Source organism: Odocoileus virginianus, chromosome 5 (assembly GCF_023699985.2).
Source record: "Odocoileus virginianus isolate 20LAN1187 ecotype Illinois chromosome 5, Ovbor_1.2, whole genome shotgun sequence".
NCBI lineage: Eukaryota > Metazoa > Chordata > Mammalia > Artiodactyla > Cervidae > Odocoileus > Odocoileus virginianus.
In genome coordinates, this window is record NC_069678.1 from 75,121,042 (window position 1) to 75,137,459 (window position 16,418).

Below are 16,418 nucleotides of genomic sequence, written 5' to 3' on the forward strand. Positions count from 1 at the left end.
CATTACCAGTGATTGGCTTCACTGCCTACCTGGTTGTTTCTGCCGATTCCCTTTCCCCAACATCTTATATTTAATCTTCCACCAGGTCCTAAATACACGTTGGATCCCTTTACTTTCCACTTTCCCCATGCCTTGACGTGAGTTCTGGTCCTCTTCATCTCTCACCTGGATTATTACAGCAATCTCTAACTGGGTTCTCTCTCTCCTTTCTCCCTGCCCCCTATCCTTCCCACTCCATCTATCACACCCACCACAGTCAGAGCTATCTTTCTTTTCTTTTTTTCTAATGTAATTTGCAGCCTGTGCAAGTGTGTGTGTGTACTCAGTCACGTCCGACTCTTTGAGACCCCATGGACTATTGCCTGCCAGGCTCCTCTGCCCATGGGATTCTCCAGGTAAGCATAGTGGAGTGGGTTGCCATTTCCTCCTCCAGGAGATCTTCCTGACTCAGGGATTAAACCTCCATCTCTTGCTTTGGTAGGCAGATTCTTTAACTCTGAGCAACCCACAAAGCCCCAGAGCTGTCTTTCATGCATGCATAAATAACCAGGTTACTCCATTGCTTCAAACCTTTTGCTTGCAAAGTAAATTCCCAATAATGTGATTTCCAAGGCCTCAGACCAGCCAGCCTCTGCTTCTCTTTCTAGCCCTGTCTTCCACCATTCCTCTCATGAATCTTATGTTTCTAGAGCTGCTTTACACATTCTGGTGACTTCTAGGCACCTGCACCAGTTTCTCTGTTATATGAGGTAACCTGCTGAAGAGGTCAGAGAAAAACACTTGACTTGCCAACAGATCTACATTTCTAGGCTGGCTATGAGGGACTCACACTGGGGTACAGATCTGAAACTTGTAAAGACTTGAACATTCCAAGTGACATCAACACTTAGGCTACTACCTTCTTGTCTTTTCTTTTTTCCTTTCTTTTTGAAATTGAAGTATAGTTGATGTAAAATGAAGCTAAGTGATTGATTTTCATTCAATAAAAAGCATCACTTGTATATGTCATGTGCAAACTGGGAGCTAGAGAAGGCTGACTACTCTGACAACTAGAAAAGATATAATGAAATTTTGTTCGTAGGACTCTTAACCACAATGGTGTTCACCAAGCAACCATGATTCTGCAATCTAGTAGAAAGAGCTCTTGACTTGGAGTCAGACAGATCTGGTTCAGATCTAGTTCTTCCATTTATCATATGTGTGACCCTGGAAAGTGATTTAAGTATTCTGACTTCTATTTCCTCATTTATAGAAAGAGGATGGCAATAAATACCTTGCGTGATTGCACTGAGGACTAAACGAGACAAAGATATGAGTGAATCCAGTATATTTTAAAGCCTTAATTGATTATGATTGTTAGCCAGTCTGATCCCAGGCAAAAGGTAGAATTTTGTCTTTCTTCCTATTCTTACTTGGCATTTAGATCAGAAGTGGAGACAGCCCAATATAATACGATTTGTTCTGTATTATCTCTGGTAATCACTTGCTAATCAATAGAGAGGCACAAATGATATAGCCCAAATGTCAGATGTGACCTCCTTGCCCCTTTAAGATCTAAATGCAATGAGTCTGAACCTCAGGTTTTACATTTTATTGCCCTTGTCATTTGGAAGACATCTGAAGTTTTCTGCAAATTCCACAAGGACTTAGTACTCCCATAGTCTCTTCTTCTACTCTCCTTTTTCAACTCAGAAAAACAAAGCCCATCGCTCAATTTTCCTACTCACTCATTCATACAACTCTTCTCTCTCAGGAAGCATTCCTGAATATAATGGCCTTTGGTGAAGTGTTGAGAGTCACAGAAGATGATTACATTATATGTGTGACAACTTCTCCCATTTAATGCATTCCAGTGCTTAAACACCCTCTGTTTACACCCTCTATTTACCTACCATGGGAAGGTTACTTCTGACCCTTTATCCTTGTAAGGACACCTACCCTTACACTGATTTTCTTACTCATTTTTTTCCTTTCCCCTTCCCAGCTCTCTTTTTTACTTCTCCCACCCATTTTGCTAAGTAAATTCCAAGTTCCTTTCCTTCTTGCACTGAGTAAGTTAGTGTCTCCCTTCTCCTCTCACACTTACATATCCACACTTCTTAAGGCCCTAAGTAGGGCAAAAGGACCTCTGTACATTAAAGTTTATCCTTCTTGGAAGACAGTTGTGGTTAAAGAAGAGTGTTTTTTGTTCTATTATAAGCACAATGTTTCCTATTTATTGAGGGCTTACTATGTCCCTGGTACTCAGTCAAGTGCTTTCCAGTAGCTATCCCATTTTCTTATTTGATCTTCACAACATTATTACTATTTCTACAAATAACAGTGAGGTGCATGTGTCAGAAAAATGAGATAATTTACATAAGGTCACACAGCAAGTAAGTGTGTAGAACAAGGATTAAAAACTACATCAGTCTGGTTCTAAGTGTGTGCTCTGTCCACTTTACTACATGCAAGGGAAGAAAGAGAAAGTGATGATAAGATCTGAAGCGATGTAAACCAATACCATCTGTTCTCCTATTGTCTCTCAACTCCAAAAGGGTGGGGTTTTTGTGTTATTTCATTTGAATAGTCATTATCATGACACCCATTTTGAAAATGAGAAAACTCAAGTAAGACAGTGAGGTAGCAGGCAGCACAGGATGTTTGATTTTAAGATCACAGAGGCACTAGTTCTGTGTTAAGTTCAAGGTATGACCATGGGAGGGAAAGTGAAGAGGAGATCGAGGACCGAAGGATCAGGAAACCACAGGGCTACCAAAGGCACCGGGAGGGTGGCAGGACCGGGCTAATGCGAGTGACCACGAGCCAGAGGTTGGAATCTTCAATGCAGAGGAGCAACTGGGGGGTCAGTGATGTCGTTGATAAGAGGGATGGAAGGTGGTGTGTCCAGAGACCAAAGGAGAAGGAATTTTTGTACAAGGGTGGAAGTGGCAATGCCAACCCCACCTCTTGGTTCTGTGGTATGCAGAGAGTAGGGAAGTGAGAAGCCTTCCTGCAGAAGGCTGCAAGGGAAGTCCTGGAGGAGTGTCAAGCATTAATAAAGGCAAAGAAGTAACCCGAGTATGCTCTGAAAAAGCAGAGGGTGTAGGAAAGTTTGTTGGCGAAAGAACAGGATTCTAGACAGCACAGTGGGAAGGGCTGTCAGGACTTGGATGGTGGGAAGGTGAGTGAAAGGGAGGGGGTGGAGAAGCTCAGAAGAGCTCAAAGATGAGTCTGAGAGAGAAGTCCGATAACCAGAGGGGCTGTCTTTTAGGTGGCTCCTTGGGCCAGAGAGACAAATTGTAGATAAAGTCAAAATGGAATGTAGGGAAAAAATGTTCTGATATCTGACTCTGTTGTCTAAGATTTTTTTCTTAAATTGATGTATAGTTAATTTATAACATTATGTTAGTTTCAAGTGTACAGCAAAGTGATTCAGTTACATAAACATATAAATCACTTTGCTGACAAAGGTCTGTATAGTCAAAGCTATGGTTTTTCCAGTAGTCCTGGACAGATGTGAGAGTTGGATCATAAAGACAGCCAAGTGCCAAAGGATCGGTGCTTTCGAACTGTGGTGCTGGAGAAGACTCTTGAGAGTCCCTTGGACAGTAAGGAGATCAAACAAGTCAGTCCTAAAGGAAATCAACCCTGAATATTCATTGGAAGGACTGATGCTGAAGCTGAAACTCCAATACTTTGGCCACCTGATGTGTAGAGCTGACTCATTGGAAAATACTCTGTTGCTGGGAAAGATGGAGGGCACAAGGAGAAGGGGACGACAGAGGATGAGATGGTTGGATGGCATCACCGACTCAGTAGACATGAGTTTGAGCAAGCTCTGGGAGATAGTGAAGACACGGAAGCCTGGCAAGCTGTTGTTAATGGGGTCACAGAGAGTTGGACATGACTGAGCAACTGAAAAACAACAGTAGACCTCTAAGATTTGAGAAGGGGGGCGACTATGGGGAGGGATTGTAATTCTAAACCAAACGTGGCAGCTAGTTCCTGTGACCTCAGGAAAACTTGAAATGAAGTCCAGGTCTGTATGGAAGGATGGGATGCTATTTACCTGTTATACCTGCCTTCTCTGGCAGAGCTGGGACTGTCTAATAACAAGGAAAGAACATTTTCTCACTTCAGGCTACTGCTGGTAATGGAGAGCCATTGGAAATGTTTTGTTTGTTTCATCAGCGTTGAAGGTAACATGGTGACATATAGAACAATCACTCAACCTGCTGATGAAGACGGTAGATTGAAGAGTGGAGGCAGGGGGACCCATTGGGGGGCCGTTGCTTTAGTTCAAGCAAGAAGTGATGAGGCCTGAACCAGGGTGAGAGCGATGGAGAGGAAGGGAAGGGATAGGATACCTTGAAGTGAACTGAATTGAAGTGAAGTGAAAGTCACTCAGTAGTGTCCAACTCTTTGCGACCCCAGGGACTGTAGCCTGCCGGGCTCCTCTGTCCATGGGATTTTCCCGGCAAGAATACTGGAGTGGGTTGCCATTCCCTTCTCCATTGGATACATTTATGGAGGCGTTATTACCAGGCTGATGGGATATAGGGTCTGAAGGAGTGCATAGGGTATACAACAATGCCCAGGTTTCTGGCTTCGCTTCCACCTGTAGACAGCCATTCAGATCCTGCCTCTCTCCGTGGGCTTCTTTGAGTACGAAGTGATAAATGCACAAGCAAGAGCTTTAGAAATGGCAGAGTTACAAACCCGTCATCATCTACTTTATCATCAAAGCCCTTTGATCACCCTACTAAGTTCAGTCTATGAAACGAGGCGTGAGAATTAAGATAAATCACGATAGTCAACCAGGTATTGGGGATCTTCGGGTCCCCAACAAACCTCGGGTTCCCTACACCTGCCGGGAGCCGAGGGCCAGGGGAAGGCGGGCTCCGCCCCTGGGCGGGGCATGGGTGGGGCCTGGACTCGGCTGTAGCCCAGCCCAGCTGCAGCCCGAGCCTCTGCCCGAAGTCGCCGCGGAGGGGACCGGACCCGCCCCGCCCCGCCCCCCCCCTCCCTGCTCCGCGAACCCGCTGCGCCTTCTCCCGCCCGCCGCCAGGTCCAGCGGTTCCGCGGCGCTGCCAGGGAGCGAGTCGTTCGTCCTCACCCGGAGTCCCAGGTAAGGGGCGCGGCCCGGCAACCCGCCTGGGGCGGATCTGGGACCGATGCCCGGAGCGGGGCGCGGAGGACAGTGAGCGGGCATTGAGGAGGAGCGCAGGGCATCGGAAGGGACCCCAAGAAGAAGGGGCCAGGGGAGGTCACCAAAGAGAGGTACCGCCGCAGTGAAGGGGCGCGGAGCCTGGGAGGGGCCTTGAGGAGGGTCTACCCGGGCTTTGAGGGCCGCGGGGGGAGCCTCAAAGGCAGGAGCAGCGGGATCGGAGGAACAAGAAAGAGGGCGCCGGGGCTGGGGAGAGGGCTGAGCGGCAGCTGGAGCGCAGCGAGGGCCGGTTGAGGGGAAACCTGGGCGGAGGGGGATGGAGGCGGGGGAGATGTCGGAAGGGAGCTGAGAGGGGCAGTGCTGGCAGAGGGTACCGAGCAGCCGAGGGGCGGGGAAAGGGGTGCTGAAGCGGAGAGATTAAGGAGAGCGAGGGAGAAGGCGTGGAAGTGAAGAGCTAAGGGGAGGGGACTGGGTGGTGGGGGTCGTTTTGAGACGGAGGGCTGAGACGACGAGGGGAAGGAGCGCTGGGCAGGAGGGGGTGCTGGGCGGGGAGAGGGTAATGTAGTATGGTGTGGAGCGGAGCCCAGCTCGGTATAGGCAAGGTGGGTAACTGGAGTGGGGGCTTGGAGGTGGGAAACTAGGAAGAATGAGAAGGTGGGAGGCAAGGCTAGGTCTGTCCAGGCTGCAGAGAAAGCGGGTGGGGAGCTGGTGAACGGGGAGTCCTGGCTTTGGGTATGGGCTGTGGCAGCCTGAGTTCTGCCCAGAGGTGGGCTGTAGAGAGGCACTGCAATTTAGCAGGGGGTTGGGGGAGCTGTCCTGGAACTTGGAGAGTTTAGGGTGGTGGATGGGCTGGGTCTTGGTGCGGAGAAAGCCGGGTGTGGGTTGTGGTGTGAGAGTGGGAAGATGATGGGGGCCCAGAGTGGAGTCCGAGAGCACCCGAATGCTAGCCCTGACTTAGCTCCTCACAAGCTGAGGAGGAGGCACAAGCACTGGACCCTATTACACTGCTGCCTGGGACCAGACAAGAAAAGGATCATTGACGGGGAAATTCGTCCACAGGCAGACTCTTGTTCTAGAGTCCAAGTGTAGGAAGAAATTTTTAGGGAGGCCAAGGGGGCAGCCTCTGGCAGCTAGTAGAGGTGCGGAGGGGAGTGAGAGGAGGACAGGGACATCTCTCTCAACTGCATGGAATCCAGATGGAAAAGGGTAGGGGATAGTAAAAGGAGCTGGATGTGTGTGTGTGCACAGGTGTATGCCCACCTGTTCTACTCTTATAAACGGAGGAAGACAATGGAAGTCTGTGAAAAGCTGCCTATGGTATAAGGAAGCCCTGGTGCTGTGTTGTTGCTGTTTAGTTGCTCGGTTGAGTTGGATTCTTTGTGACCCTGTGAACTGCAGCCTGCCAAGTTCCTCTGTCCATAGGATTTACCAGGCAAGAATACTGGAGTGGGTTGCCATTTCCTTCTCCAGGGGATCTTCGCAAGCCAGGGATGGAACCCATGTCTCTGCATTGGCAGGAGGATTCTTTACCACTGAGCCACCAGGGAAGCCCCTGGTGCTTGTTTGCGGAGCAAAGACATTCTGCTGGAGGATGGTGGGTCAGGGAAGACTTTCTGGTCATGAAGGATTTAGCTAGCAGCAGAGGAAAGTATGTTCCAATCAGAGGAAACAGTATGGAAGAAGGCAAAAATCTAAAATGATCTCCAGCCCAAGAAATAAACCTCCAGTTTCTTAAGGATTATGATGTGAAGGGAGGCACCAGTAACCTGTAGAGGATGTTTGAAAAGGTTTTCCCTCTAAGCTGGAATTCCTATGGTTTCTCTTCATCTCCCCAGAGCACAGGGGGAGATGGCACACAGTAGGTGCTCAGTGAATGTTGATTGAATGAATAATTGGAGCCATGGTTTTGCTCTTGCCTCGACTTCCTCACCTACTCCCAAGAATTGTTGTGAGAATTAAATATAATTTGGGTAAAAGAGCTTCATAAACTGTAAAGCACTGTATAGAAGAGAGAGGCCACTGATGTTATTATGCAGGTTTGCCTACGTTATGATGGTGGTCATATCAACCGCTATCTCATTCTAGCCTGGAGAAGGAAGTGAACATTTATCAAGCATCTATCATATTCAAGGTGGAATACAATGAAAACACCTGGTAGAGTACTTGGCATTTAGTAGTAGGTACTCACTAAATGATAGCTATTATAATATTGTTTCTGTGGCTCTAAGAGATCAGGGGAAACAATGAGGAGCTGGGCTGGGCTGAGCTCATGGTGGGGAATGGTTTCAAGAAAGGTTGAATCAGAAAAACGAGTAGAGTATGGCTTTAGGGAGGAGATTGTGTATAGCAGGGTGAAGTTCAATTGTCTAACTCCCTCTTTAACCTCATGGATAAATCTTCCCAATAGGAAGACAGAATTACATTAAATAAGTACCTGCTATGTGTCACATAGCAGAATATCTGTATGCCTTACCAACATTGTGAGTGAACTGAAAGTGTTAGTTGCTCAGTTGTGTTGGACTGTTTGCAAACTTGGACTGTAGCCCGCCAGACTCCTCTGTCCATGGAATTCTCCAGGCAAGAGCACTGAACTGGGTAGCCATTCCCTTCTCCAGGAGATCTTCCCAACCCAGGGATTGAACCTGGGTCTCCCCCATTGCAGGCAGATTCTTTACCGTCTGAGCCACCAAGGTTGACTGTAATCCTCCCAACAATGCTTATTTTACAAATGAGGAAATTGACTTACTCATGCAAAGTTTCTTGCCAAGGTCTCATAGCTAATAAATGCTAGGCCTGGAAACAGAATCTGGCCTCTTTGGAATCCCAAGCAATTTCCACTACCCAGGATGACTTGGTAGAAGAAAACATGAAGCACACAGACAAAAAAAAATTTTTGGAAAGGAGTTATAAAGCACTGTCATATACTAGTTTTAATTCTTCCAGTAGTTTGCCCAGAAGTCATTTTATTAACCCATTTTATAGATAAGGAAACTGAGACCCAGGGTGTGATCTGCCTGAGGTTACACAACTGCTTAGAGAGCCAGGGCTCAGTCCAGGTGTCTCTGACTTAATCCTGTGCTCTTTCCATCAAAGGGAATTTGCTCCATGTACCTCTCTGCTATGTGTATTCAGTTGATCTCTTGCTGCATTTAAGGGCTGTCTCCTCTCCTTCCCCCTTTCATGGCTGAAGTTGGCCTCTTCCGTAGTCAATCAGACTCAAAGTGTTATTTTCCACGCCAGTTCTCCTAGGAGCCATTTCATTCTTCTCCCAGCCTGGAAACAGAGATGACTTCCTGGATGGTCCCTGGGCCTTCATCTGTATTGCTTGTCACGAAGAGCAAGAGCTACACAGCTCTATCATTTATGTGACTGTCACAAAAGAGAGGGAAGATCTGATTGATGCTTATCTGACAAATGCAGTTCTGCACTGACCTGTCTGCTCAGATCTGCCTCAGGCAGTTGCCTGCTGGGGTGGTTTTTACCTCTTTTTTGAATATCTGTGTAGCCCCTGCCTTCCTTTTGAAAAGATCTCCTTGGGGGCTCCCATCTGAACCTATCTCCCAACTGAACTTCTCAGCTCTCTGCCTCTCCCTGTTCTCACACTGTCTTCTGGGAAAGCTACACTGTGTGCACATAAACAGAGGTTGACAGTACAGTATGGCAAATGCCAGGAAAGAGATCTCAGGGTGCTGGGGTGTTTTTCTTTTCTTTTTAAAATTATGTCTGTTTATTTTTAATTGATTGATGATGGCTTTACAAGACTGGTTTTGATTTCTGCCATACTGGGGATGCTTTTCTATTCACCCTAAAATTGTTGTGGGCTTTCCCAGTGGCTCAGTGATAAAGAATCCGCCTGCAATGCAGGAGTTGCAGGAGATGCAGGTTCGATCCATGGGTCAGGAAGATCCCCTGGAGGAGGGCATGGCAACCCACTCCACTATTCTTGCCGGGGGAAAAAAACCTATGGACAGAAGAGCCTGGCAGGCTACAGTTCATGGGGTCACAAAGAGTTGGACACAACTGAGCACGTACAAGTAAAATTGATGTGGTTATTATTTTCTTTAAGCCCAGTCCAATCTGAAAGTCATCAGATGACAGAAGTTCTAGTAATGATGCTCCAACTGACTTGCTGTGTGACCTTTGACAAATCAGCTCTCTTTGTGGAGCCTTGATTGTTTTTTCCTCTGAAAATGAGGAGAGTGTATCAGATCAGGAACTGAAACTATTTTTTACTCTTGGCTCACACCTATGGCAGACATAGCTAATAAAGGCAGATACTTTACCTACTAATTCTACACAAGGCTAGTGTAGTTTTTTTCCATACACTGTACGTATGAAGCACCATTATATACGTTTTCTTATTTAAAAATCATAGCAGCCTTCTGCAATAGGTAATGTGATCACATCATAGATGAGGACACTGAAGGTCGGAGTTTGGGTTACTTGTCCAATTTCATACACTGAGTTACTGTGAAAGCTGGGACCAAGAGCCAGACTTTTTTGTTATGATAAAGCTGCCACTCTAAAATCTCTTCTAATTCTAGAAATCTAAGAGTGCAGGCAGCTGCATCAAAAAAAAAGAAGACCAATAATACAACATTTACATCAAAGTTTGGCACACGGCAAATGCTCAATAAATGTTTATTGAAAGGAGTAACATGCCCAAGGATTTAATCTAGGTTCAGTGTTGACAGGGTGTAAGGATAAGTAAAACTCAGCTGAATCCAGAAGGAGAGATAGACAGTTAATTGTCAATTATGGAGCCCAGATCAGGGAGGGGGCACTTGACTACAGAAGTGAATTAAAGAAACCAGTGAATTAATATTTATTGAGTACCTCCCATAGGTCAAGAAACCACACCAGCTTATTTACATATGATAAATGCTCACTCTGTTGGTACCATCACTTACTGAAGTAGGTGGTATTTTCTTGGTTTCAAGGTAAAAATACTGTGGCTTAGAGAGCTGATATAACTCACCCAAGTATTCAGCTGAGGAATAGAGCAGGGATTTTTACTTTTCCGTTATTACAGCATAAAGTGAAGTTGCTCAGTCATGTCTGACTCTTTGTGACCCCGTGGACTGTAGCCTACCAGGTTCCTTCGTCCATGGGATATTCCAGGCAAGAATATTGGAGTGGGTTGCCATTTCCTTCTCCAGGAGATCTTCCTCTCTCCCGACCCAGGGATTGAACTAGGGTCTCCCACATTGTAGGCAGGCGCTTTACCATCTGAGCCACCAGGGAAGTCCTTATTATAGCGTGGTAGTAAGCTAATCTCAGCCGTTAGCTGTGCTGCTGGCTGCTGCTAAGTCGCTTCAGTTGTGTCCGGCTCTGTGCGACCCCATAGACGGCAGCCCACCAGGATCCCTTGTCCCTGGGATTCTCCAGGCAAGAACACTGGAGTGGGGTGCCATTTCCTTCTCCAATGCATGAAAGTGAAAAGTGAAAGTGAAGTTGCTCAGTCGTGTCTGACTCTCAGCGACCCCTCGGACTGCAGCCCACCAGGCTCCTCCATCCATGGGATTTTCCAGGCAAGAGTACTGGAGTGGGGTGCCATTGCCTTCTCCGTGTTAGCTGTGAGTCCTGAGCAGATCCTCATAATTTCTGGCTCTTAGTTCCTTTCTTGATCCAATAGGAATAGTAATCACTGCCCTTCCAATTTAATCCTTCAAGTCTACTTATAGGGTAAAATAAGATAAAGGAAATGAGTAAGGATCAAATCTGTGTTTTAATAAAGTTATTCTTTGACCAGGAGTTCTACTTCTGGAGATCTCTCCTAAGGAAATAAATTGTTGTGTTGTTCAGTTGCTAAGTCATGTCTGACTCTCTGCTACTTCATGGACTGCAGCACACCACGCTCCTCTGTCCCCCACTATCTCCCAGAGTCTGCTTAAATTCATGTCTGTTGAGTTGGTGGTACTGTCTAACCATCTCATCCTCTGTCATCCCCTTCTGCTTTTGCCTTAAATCTTTCCTAGCATCGGAATCTTTTCTAGTGAGTCAGCTCTTCCCATTAGGAGTCCAAAGTATCAGAGCTTCAGCTTCAACATCAGTCCTTCCAGTGAATATTCAGGCTTGATTTCCTTTAGGATTGACTGGCTTGATCTCCTTGCTGTCCAAGGGACTCTCAAGAGTCTTTTCCAGCACTACAGTTCAAAAGCATCAATTCTTTGGTGCTAAGCCTTCTTTATGGTCTAACTCTCACATCTGTACATGACTACTGAAAAAACCATAGCTTTGACTATACAGACCTTTGTTGGCAAAGTGATGTCTCTGCTTTTTAATATACTGTCTAGTTTTATTATAGCTTTCTTTCCAAGGAGCAAGCATCTCTTAATTTCATCCTGTCATCACTGACTGCAGTGATTTTGGAGTCCAGAAAAATAAAATGTGTCACTGCTTCTACTTTTCCCCGTCTATTTGCCATGAAGTGATGGAACTGGATGCCATGATCTTAGTTTTTTGAATGTTGAGTTTTAAGATAGCTTTTTCACTCTCCTCTTTCACCCTCATCAAAAGGCTCTTTAGTTCCTTTTCACTTTCTGCCATTAGAGTGGTATCATGTGCATATCTGAGGTTGTTGCTGTTTCTCCTGGCAGTCTTGATTCCAGCTTGTGATTCATCCAGCCCAGCATTTTGCATGATGTACTCTGTATGTAAGTTAAATAAGCAGGGTAACAATATATAGCCTTACTGTACTTCTTTCTCAATTTTGAACCAGTCAATATTTCCATGTCTGGTTCTAACTGTTTCTTGACCCACAAACAAGTTTCTCAGGAGACAGATAAGGTGGTCTGGTATCCCCATCTCTTTAAGAATTTTCCACAGTTTGTTGTGATCCACACAGTCAAAGGCTTTAGCACAGTCTTAATGAAGCAGAAGTAGATGTTTTTCTGGAATTCCCTTATTTTCTCCATGATGCAATGAATGTTGGGAATTTGATCTCTGGTTCTTCTGCCTCTTTGAAACCCAACTTGTACACCTGGAAGTTCTCCATTCATGTAGTGCTGAAGCCTAGCTTGAAGGATTTTGAGCATAACCTTGCTAGCATGTGAAATGAGAGTAATTATATGGCAGTTTGAACATTCTTTGGCATTGCCCTTCTTTGGGATTGAAATGAAAACTGACTTTTTCCAGTACTGTGGCCACTGCTGAGTTTTCCAAATTTGTTGACGTATTGAGTACAGCACTTTAACAGCATCATTACTTGGGACTTTAAAAAGTTCAGCTGGAATTCCATCACCTCCACTAACTTTGTTCATTGTAATGCTTCTTAAGACCCACTTGACTTCACATTTCAGGGTATCTGGATCTAAGTGAGTGATAACCACACCATCATGGTTATCTGGATCATTAAAACCTTTCTTGTATAGTTCTTCCATGTACTCTTGCCACCTCTTCTTGTGACAGTGACCAAAACCATCTCAAAGAAAAAGAAATGCAAATAGGCACAGTGGTTGTCTGAAGATACTTTACTAATAGGTGAGGAAAGAAGAGAGGTGGAAGGCAAAGGAGAAAAGGAAAGATATGCCCAACTGAATGCAGACTTCTGGAGTATAGCAGAGTATTACTTTTCAATAAACACTGCTGAGAAATAAGAGGAGAATGATACAATGGGAAAGACTAGAGATCTCGTCAAGAAAATTCAAGATATCAAGGGAACATTTCATGTAAGGATTGGTGTAATAAAGAAATAAATAGGAAAGAGAACAAATATTTATGTAAAGAAATGGTCACTCTAACTTAATTTATAATAATTGAGACCAGAAAAATAAATATACAACTTTAAAGAATTGGTCATGTCAGCCCTCAGATTGGGAGAAAATAATAGCAAATGAAGCAACAGACAAAGGATCAACCTCAAAAATATACAAGCAACTCCTCCAGCTCAACTCCAGAAAAATAAATGACCCAATCAAAAAATGGGCCAAAGAACTCAACAGACATTTCTCCAAGGAAGACATACAGATGGCTAACAAACACATGAAAAGATGCTCAACATCACTCATTATCAGAGAAATGCAAATCAAAACCACAATGAGGTACCATTATACGCCAGTCAGGATGGCTGCTATCCAAAAGTCTACAAGCAACAAATGCTGGAGAGGGTGTGGAGAAAAGGGAACCCTCTTACACTGTTGGTGGGAATGCAAACTAGTACAGCCACTATGGAGAACAGTGTGGAGATTTCTTAAAAAGCTGGAAATAGAACTGCCATATGACCCAGCAATCCCACTTCTGGGCATACACACCGAGGAAACCAGATCTGAAAGAGACACGTGCACCCCAATGTTCATCGCAGCACTGTTTATAATAGCCAGGACATGGAAGCAACCCAGATGCCCATCAGCAGACGAATGGATGAGGAAGCTGTGGTACATATACACCATGGAATATTACTCAGCCATTAAAAAGAATTCATTTGAATCAGTTCTAATGAGATGGATGAAACTGGAGCCCATTATACAGAGCGAAGTAAGCCAGAAAGATAAAGACCATTACAGTATACTAACACATATATATGGACTTTAGAAAGATGGTAACGATAACCCTATATGCAAAACAGAAAAAGAGACTCAGATGTATAGAACAGACTTGTGGACTCTGGGAGAAGGCGAGGGTGGGATGTTTCAAGAGAACAGCATTGAAACATGTATATTATCTAGGGTGAAACAGATCACCAGCCCAGGTTGGGTGCATGAGACAAGTGCTCAGGCCTGGTGCACTGGGAAGACCCAGAGGGATCGGGTGGAAAGGGAGGTGGGAGGGGGGACTGGGATGGGGAATACATGTAAATCCATGGCTAATTCATTTCAATGTATGACAAAAACTACTGTAATGATGTAAAGTAATTAGCCTCCAACTAATAAAAATAAATGGGAATAAAAAAAAAAAGAAAAAAAAAAGAATTGGTCATGTGACACAACCATAGGGTGAAATAAGGTGTAGTCAATTGAAATCATATTTACAAGGAATTTTTAAAGTCTCAGTAAGATGTTTATGATATAATGTTAAGTGAAAAGGAGTAGGATACAAAACTAAAGATCTCAGCTACTAAAATACACATGGAAGATATAGACTCGAGAGTATGGTATGCTACCATTTTTATATATATATGTAAATATGTATAAAGTATGAATAGACTTCTATGCTTATATATGCTATATAAGACTACCTTTGAAGGATACATAAATTGTTAACATGTTTGCCTCTGGGGAGAGGAACTAGAGATTGGGAATCAGGGGTGGAAGCAACACGTATTTTTCACTGTAAACCTTTAGGTTTCATATTACTTACTTTTTATGCTGAAAGTTAAGAAAATAATGCAAATGACAAACAGTGATAAAATAATAGTAATTTTACTATTTGATAACTTACAAATTGTAAAATTTGAATTATTTAGTGTAATATAAGTGTTTTCAATATATATTATTTATATATATAAAGAGTAGTGCATACACTGGCTTATTATAAAAGTGTAAAAGGATACAACTTAGGAACAGCCAAGTGGAAGAGATGCATAGGGCAGGGTATGTGGAAAGGGAGGTCTTGGAGCTTCCATGGCCTCTCCAGGTATACCACCCTTCCAACACATCAATGTCATCACCAGCCTGGAAGATCTCCATGCCCATTTGGTTAGGGTTGTTTATGAAGACTTCGTTCCTGTAGGCATGATTGATTAAGTCATTGGCCTTTAGTCATCAACTTAATTTCCAGCTCTTCTCATCTCCCCAGAGGTTAGCGGGTGATGCTGAAAGTGCCAGTCCTCTAACATGTGGTTGGTTCCTCTGGCAACAAGCCCCTACTCTGAGGTTGTCCTGGAACACCAGTCACCAGTCATCTCATTAGCATACAACAAGACACTTTATCACTTCCACTTCCAGACATTCCGAAGGTTTTAGGAGCTCTGCCTGGAACCAGGTACCCAGACCAAATACATATCTTTTATTATATCACAGTGCTCAATAAATGGTAACTGTTACATGTTTATTGTCTCCACCATGTCCCTCATGGAAAATAATGAGTACTTAACAAGTATTTACTGATAATATTAAGGCCCAGGTATACCGCAATATATATACCATTTAAATTAAATAATAAGATATAATTTCAAAATAGATGGCACTCTGGTGTGTGAAAAAATAAAGGAGGAAATGTACTTCAAATATTAATGATGGCAGTTTCTGAATGGATGGGGTGTCTAGTAATTTAATATTTTTCTTTTTTATAGTCTTGTGTTTTTCCCTAACATTTAATAATGGATATATACTTTCAAAGGCGAAATTTTGTCTTGAAAACAAAGAAAGATGACCAGTAGCAGAGCAGAGGATGGTGTGAGGTCATTGTGATTGCTTCCCTTGTCTTAGATAGAAAAAAGCATAATTCCTTTGACTTGCCAGTTCTTGAAATGGGCTCTGCATCTTGTACAATGAAAAACTGAAAAGTTCGAGCTATGAGACAGTTGGATCACGCCAATTGTTCACCTCCAATCTCACTGTCTTCTTTCATGTAAATGCTATGTCTGAGTCTCCAACTGTCCTGGGCATGTTCCACACCCACCCAGTGAGCCTTGCCAAGGGGCAGGCTGATACAGGGGTGGGTGTGTAGGTCTCAATAAAGTTTTGAGAGCTGGGAGAAAAAGAGAAGGAAGAGCAGAGGCCTGCTCACCAGAAAAGGAAGGCTGGTGGTGGCCTATTTCAGGACTTATTATTAAGGGCTGCTAATAATCCTACATATTCATCTGGCTTTTCTTCAGATGAGCTTTTCACCTTCTCCATTTGTCAGCATCTTATCTTTATAGCTCACCTGAGAGGCCCAGAGAGATAAATCCATCTCTTTCTTTTCCTTTGAGGAAAACAGCAGGAATTCCTAAAGAGGATGACACTCTGGACATCTTATGTCAGGGCTGTCCTTCCACCCTCCTCTTGACTACACACCCCGCCCACCTGAGTACCCAGTGTTAAGTAGAAGGAGTGATGGCAGGTGGAGAAGTAGGGTCCCTGCAGAAAAAGAAATAAAAAAGCAAGTAAGACTATGGGGCCGAGTGCTTGATTATGGATGGCATTCAGACTCAAATCATTCTAGAAAATGAGAGGATAGTGGCAGGACTGTGAGTGCTGAGGTCTCAGGGAAGGTCTGGCATGTAATAAATATTTGCCAGATGAATGAATGAGCAAATGAACAGGTAAATAAATGAAGGAGCGAGGCTTTGAAGGATTTGGAATAATAATAACTTATATTCACACTTGTTGGGATTTACCAATTTATT

At 44.1% G+C, this 16,418-nt stretch overlaps 1 protein-coding gene across 4 annotated transcripts in view; it reads left to right on the forward strand.

Annotated features, from left to right (window-relative positions):
- Positions 1-4,962: 4,962 nt before the first annotated feature.
- Positions 4,963-16,418, forward strand: part of RAB3B (RAB3B, member RAS oncogene family) — a 74,653-nt gene continuing 63,197 nt past the window's right edge. The window contains exon 1 of one of the 4 annotated variants that reach the window (XM_020869372.2): positions 4,963-5,110. The gene's annotated coding sequence lies outside the window, so the exon portion shown is untranslated. Of the gene's footprint in view, positions 5,111-5,161; positions 5,263-5,731; positions 5,752-15,050; positions 15,071-16,418 lie in introns of those variants that run through there. The other 3 variants (XM_020869387.2, XM_070468174.1, XM_020869380.2) reach the window with 3 other exon arrangements.